The following is a 6,910-nucleotide window of genomic DNA, read 5'->3' as shown; positions in this document are numbered from 1 at the left end:
CTGATTCAACCACAACGCGAAGTTTGATTTCTTCCACAACCAAGACATCCCTTGCTTCAACCTGACACCATTGCTCCTTGGTTTGTCATCTGCTCCCACTGAGAACAGTCTAGTTCCACCCTCTTTCAAACTATCCTTGAGGTACTTGAAGGTTGCTATCAGATCCCTGTTAAATGAAATGTCTTGGTGCTGCTCAGCTCCTTGGCTCCCCCCAGGAGCTGGGACTTGATCAGTGGCAAGACTGGGGAGGTGTCTGCTCCCTGGCTCACCTCCTGGGTAAGGGGAGGTGTCTGCTCCCTGGCTTGCTGCTCTGGGTAAGTGGGCAGGGGCTGGGAATCCAGCCCTTACCTGTCCCTCAGAGCAGCACCATGCCACATGGAGCTGGCTCTTCAGGGGGTGAGCAGGGGCTCCAGCCCCACATGCAGAGAAGCTCCAGTGGACAGGTGAGAGTTGGATTCCCAGCCCCTGCCTGCTCCCTGGAGCTGGTTGCTTTGGGGAACAGGCAAGGGCTAGAACCCCAGCCCTGACTCACTCACCAGAGCAGCTGGCTTCATGCCAAGCACAGAAGCTGCCCAGAAGCCCAGTACCCCCCACCCAGCAGGAGGCTCACCTGCAGCTTCCCCACACCCTGGACAGTTCCCAGCAACCCACTGCTGGGTGGGGAAGCCTTGCCTGGCAGAGGGCTTGCTGGCAGCTATGTGTTCCCATGATCATGGGGCCAGGAGAGTTCTGCTTTCTCCAGGAGTATCTCTCTCCTGGTCCCATGCATATCAGGTCCCCTTCCCAATGGGCACAGGGCCAGGAGGCAGCTGCAAAGCTCTCTTAGCTCTGTGCTCACTGGGACCCACCCTGTGCCCCTTGCCAGCCCCTGAGCTAGCACCAGAGGGAGCCTGGAGCTCACCCTGGCTGCTGCAGAGGGCAGAGCAGGGTAGGAACAGCGCTGTACCAGGCTGTTCCCACTGGGAGTAGATCTGCACTTGTAGATGTACTTCCAGGTAGGCTCACTGCACAGTAAGCCTACTTTGAATTAATAGCATGTGTAGATGCATCCACTTTGGCATTAGAGTGAAGGGCAACAGTCTTCTCCTCCTAGAGTAAGATTAGGGAGATGTCATGCTTGAGGAACTCTCCATCACTGAATTCCTCAGGGCGCAGAAGAAATGATCATACAGCCTGCACCAACTGTGCCAACCATGCTAGGGTAACATGCATCCAACTGGGCATAACGAAGACACTGTGATCCCTCTAAACATGCTGGCCACAGCTGCAGCGTTGCTAACTCTCAAGAATTTTGTGCAACTCTTGTGATACTCAAGGTTCTCCAAATAGCTCCACATCATGAAAGCAGGTGATTAGGTGAAATTCTCAATTTTCATTTAAAAAAAATTGCAGCTGGTTTAGTTATGGAAGAGAGCTTAGAGACATGGCTTATAAAGGCAGAGCAAAAGTTAAAGCTACATTGAACTTACAATGCTGAAATAAGGTCATACAGTTTCAAGGGTTTTATGGCCCCAATTCACGATTTATGAATGACCATTGTTAGCAATGCTCCAACTGTGGCAGGTGACCCTTGGGTCACTGTGATGTGAAGGAAAACTTGTCTTTCCATTCCCGCCCACTTATGTGAGGGACAGTCACAGAATGATCCTAATTTCTCTTTAGGAGGAAAAAGTTTCACTTAGCTTTGCTTCTCACTCACATTTGACTCTTTCAGATAAGCAACTGAGACTGCACTTGAAAATCCAGGCAGCTAGCTTTCTGACACTGAAGCTGACAAGACTAATTAGAGGATTAAAGTAATAAATGAAGGGAGAAGGGTGGGAAAGACTTGTGCCACCTCTATGCCTGTGTATGGGAAGAGGCAAGAGAGATAAACTAGATATAACAATGGCTAAAGAAATGCAGAAGGACAGACAGCAAAGGAAAAAGTATTAATATTGAAGAGAGCAAGAGTCAGACTGGTGTTACAATTAATGAAAGGATTGTTCCAATCTGGGCTAAGAAATTGGATAAGGTGAGTGAAAAAAAAGAAATGTTGTACACTTACTACAAGGAGCGTTGGCAACAAAACAGAACAGTTAGAAAGAACTAGTCAAATAGGACATAAAACTTCATATTCCAGGGGTGACAGAAATGTCATGAAATGGCAGTCATGATTGGAACACAGGTACTGAGGGGAATGAGCTGTTCAGGGAAGAAAGAACTGGTGTTTAATACTTCTGGGTCAGCACTAAACACTAATGAAGTAGGGCTGGCACAGGTAAAAACTGGACTGGTTTGAGTTAAAATCACTCTAGCAAGTGACAGTAAAAAGTATTTTGGGGTACTGCAGGGCCCTGCTACAGCCTCCTGGGTGTGTCCCCACAAGCGGGAACGTGCATTGCCCAGGGACAACTAGCAGCAGCACATACCTGGGGAACACCCCTGCATGTGTGGTCTGGTGCATGGCAAGTTGCCCTGGCAGGGTAGGGAAGGCTGAGGCCAACAATGGTGCTGGCCCCAGCAGCCCTACCTGGGGTCCTGGAGGCCTCCAGGGCTCCAGCAGTGGCTATCCAGGTGCGTGGAGCCTGGCCAGCACCTGGAGCATGACTCTGGCTGGCCAGGCTTTGGTTTTGGGTGGCACACATTGCCACCACATGTACTGCCCTGCTTTTTTCTGGTGCATTTTTTTTTAAATTAGCAATTTAGCAGCATGGCAAATGCCTACATGTGTGGCATGTTTGGTTTGCGCACTGCAGACAGGACTGCAGCACCACAAACCACATGTGCGCACTTGTCTGGGCACACCCATTTAGGATTTGGATTTTGACTGAGATCTTTGAAGTATTATTGAAGATAAGTACAGCCCTGGGAATTGCCATTGAGGGAGATTTTAACTTTCCAGATATAGATTGGAGAATAAATGATACCAATAATGCTCAGGCCCAGATGGTCCTGGATTCTGCAACCAAAGAGATGCTGGATGCTACAGGTTACTTCACCAAAGAGGTGCTTAACCAAGAGCTGATGTTACATCATGCTTAGTTTTGGTAAACAGTGAGGGTGTTATGGATAAGTAGGTTGTAGAAAATAACCTTGGACCAAGTAATTATATGTTCCATTCAAATTAATGGACGAGTAAACAAATGTAGGTTTGTGATTACAGAAGGCCAAACTTTGATAACCTGAGGGAACTAGTTAGTGAAGTCAATTGCTCCAAGGAAATAGAGATGTGAGGAAAGAAGATTTAGATTTTTTTTAAAGTTAAAGTTGCCACAAATATCCAGAACTTGTATCCCATGGAAAGGGAAAATATTTGTAGAGAAGGACTCCAGATCCAGCTGAATGAATAACCTGTTAAAAAAAGATATAAGGAGTAAGCAGACTGCTGAAAATAAATGGATAAAGAGATTGATAAGAAAGGAAAACTACATTTTGGACATCAGGGAATATAGGGGTCTAAGGTGAGAATTGCCAAAAAGCAGGTTGAATATGATTTTACAAAGGAAATGTACACAAACAGTAAAATGAAATGAGAGCACTATCCAGTGAGATGAAAGATAATCTAGGTGTGGCTCAGAAAACTAAATGAAAACTCTGCTTCTGATGGTCAACATAGGGACAAAGGCAGGATAGATAATGGGAGCCAAGATATAGAAATGGAAATTGCCATTTCAGCGATGGAAGCAAAACTCAACGGGTTTACTGTTTTGAAGTCACCTCTACTGCATAATCTCTACCCTAGCTCTGAAAAAAACTGGTGCAGGAAATGAGAAGTCTGGTAGCAAGATTTTTTAATAAATAAAGTCAGGAGTGCTACCACGTGTCTGAGGAACAGCAAATGTAATACCTGTATGTAAGAAGGTTGGGGGGAGGGACATAATCCAAGGCCCTACAAGCCTATTATACTGATCTGAACAGAATACAACTTTTTTTTAAACAAATTTTGAAGGAAAAGATGGAGAGTGAATGGAAAATGGAATAAAATCTAAGATGGCTTACCAAAGGTAGCTCAAGACAAACTAACCCAATGGCCTTCTTTAATTTAACAGGGGAAAAAACTTGACAAGAAAAATGGAGAAATACAGCAGAGATTTCATCAATCTGCGCTTCACTGGGCTTTAGATACAGTGTCATATGGGAAAGTAGTAGAAGTTAAACTGGTCAGGCCTGAATTTCTTCCTCCATTCCCCAGACTTATCTGTACTGTGATTCTGCCGGTTCCAAATTGTGCATAATGCCACAATGCCAGGTCAGTTTTGGAGCCTGTGAAAATTCTGTGGTTAGTTAAAGACTTCATAAGTGAATTAAAAATAGCCAATCCTGAAACGCCAGGCATTGTAAAGTACTGAACAAGCAGTGCAATGGCTCATTCAAAATCTAATTTGCCATTGCTTCCTTCAGTGCACCTCCAAATCCTTACCATTTGAAAGGAGGGAATGTAGAAAAGAATAGTTCTCACAGCTGTTCAGATGCACCTCCCTTCTTTGTTCTTATTCCCAGAGAAAGCCCACTGAAATGAGTGTAATGTACACATGGAAGATTTTCAACTACTGTTTGACCAGTACCAACTTTCCCTGAACCAAGGTGCTAGCTTAGCTAAAGACCATTGCAGTGGTCAGCTGAAAAGGAAGTGTAAGCAGGTACCCTTTATTCCATTTTTCTTCGTGGCCAAAGGATGTGTAGCTGAGACAACATTCCCTGAGCTAGCAGGCTTGCTGCTTTAGCTTGTGGCCAAATATAACAGTGCTGGCAGCTAAAGTCAAAGAACACAGCAGGATCAAAAATTAACTGCCTGCTTGAATGATGAAATGTTGGCTATCCTCAAAGAAAATAAGTAGATCATTTTTGTTTCTATCCATGACTAAAAGAGAGAAAGAAGAAAACATAAAGTACTTCTTCCAGGAAAAAAAAGGGGGTAGAAAGCAGACAAGAATAAAGCATGTCAATTAACTAATTAGACAGAAAAAAATCATTTTCAGCTGAAAGGGGTTGTTAAAAGTGATTAAAACCACATACAAATCAAATATTAACTTGCTGGCATTTAAAATTATAAGCATATGTTATATGATCATTACTAAAACCAATAGTGTCCTTAGCATAAAACCTAATAAGTAGGCCTGTGCGAAGTGGCTAGTATTCATTTCAGATCTGGCCGATTCAGGGGACAGTGATTTGAATCACTGTCCCGATTTGATTTTGCCAAATCTCCAAATCAGCCAGGCCAGGCTCACCCCCACCCCTCTTCCAGCCTGGCAGTGGGTGCTCCAGCTCCCCGCACTTGTGAAAAAAAAGCCCCGGCTTAGCGAGTGCTGCCAGGCGGGGGGAAGATCTGTGCTGCCCCACCCCTATCCCCTGCTGCATGGGGGCTCTGGATCCCCGCCTCGCTACCCCAGCCCCCCCACAGGTGCCCTGCCTGGGCCAGCTCTGGCCCTTTAAGAAAAAAAAACAAAACAAGAAAACCCTGGGACTCACCACTCCTGCCAGTGGGGGGCGATCCCCACTGCCCCGCACTACCCTGCGCCATGTGGCGGGCTCTGCATGAGCCCCCAAAGCCCCAAGGCCACTGCAGGAGCAGTGAGTCCTGGGGCTTTTCTCAGTTTTTCTTTTTAAAAGAGTTGGAGAGTCTCCCATGCAGCATGGAGCAGTAGGGATGGCCCTCCCCCCCCCCCCCCCAGCACCCTCTGAGCACCAGGACTTTTCTTTAAAGTACAGAGCTGGGATGCGTGGGGGGGCTGGGGGAGTGGGGGAGTCGAGGGGCTGGCAGGGGTCCTCCCATGGTCCCCTCCGTCAGCCCCCTTTCCCCACCCCTAGTACTTACCAGCTTGGAGTCGAAGCCACCAGGGACTGCCCGAATCACTGAAGCTCTCCAAATATTTTTTGAAGATTTGGAGAGCTTTGGATCGATTCAGACCTTTAAATTGGTCCTCTGATTCAATTTGGATTCAGAGATTCAGCCACCGAATCAGGCTGAATCTCCTCCGAATCGAATCACCCCTGAAGCTTTGCACAGCCCTACTAATAAGCCCATAAGTGTGATTATTAAAGGTCATATGTAGGATAAAAAGAAAAGAAAATATTTACGTCAGAGGAGAAGGCAATGTAGTTTGAGGAGTCACTGTCATATGTGGATCTACATTTAACTTCTTTTTTTAAATGAAAAACAAGTATATTCATGGCTCTGCACTGGTGATTGCCTGGTGACTGCCCAGAACTGCCCCAAGGCCGGGGCTTCTTTGCTCCTTGTGGAGGTGATGGTACAATGAAAGGTATTTGTTGGAAAGACCACTTGAGCAATATGCTGACAAAATTAAACCAGGTCATCAGTTGGTGTGAATCAGAATAGCTTTTCTTTCCTCTCTTTTTGATCTGTCTACCTACTTAGTTTATAAGCTCTTTGGATCAGGGACTGTGCCTGTGGCTGTGCACACCCTGTTCCCAGGCCTCTAGGTGTTACTGGAATACAGATAATAGTAAATAGCTCCACTGAAGTGAGCTACACTGAATCATACCTGCTGACAATCTGGCTCATTATTTTGTTTTCAGTGTAGCCCTCCAGTAACCTCCGACAGCAAGAGGGAGTTCAAGGCCATGGGTTGATCTCTTCCATGGCAGGATAGAGTTTGAGAAGTTGAAACTCCCTGCCAGCCCCAAAACAGGCGCACATGGCTGAGGTGCTTTTCATGACTTAGCTGCAAGTTATGGTGTGACAGGGGAAGAAAGCAGCAATGTATGGATGGAGGGGGCCTCCAAATTTGGGATCCGGTTCTGCCAGGGAGGAGTCAGTGTGCCTGGGCCAGTTTCCATGGCAGCAGTAGAGAGAGTAGAGAAGCTCCAGGAAGGCAGAAGCCTTTTTAACAAATGCATTCTGCAAGGGTAGCATCTATACCATTTATTCATGCACAAGCACCAAGATGGAATAGTTTTGCAT

The sequence above is a fragment of the Gavialis gangeticus genome, unplaced genomic scaffold (assembly GCF_001723915.1).
Source record: "Gavialis gangeticus isolate Ggan-Ray unplaced genomic scaffold, GavGan_comp1, whole genome shotgun sequence".
Classification (NCBI taxonomy): domain Eukaryota; kingdom Metazoa; phylum Chordata; order Crocodylia; family Gavialidae; genus Gavialis; species Gavialis gangeticus.
Note: the sequence above shows the minus strand (reverse complement) of the source record.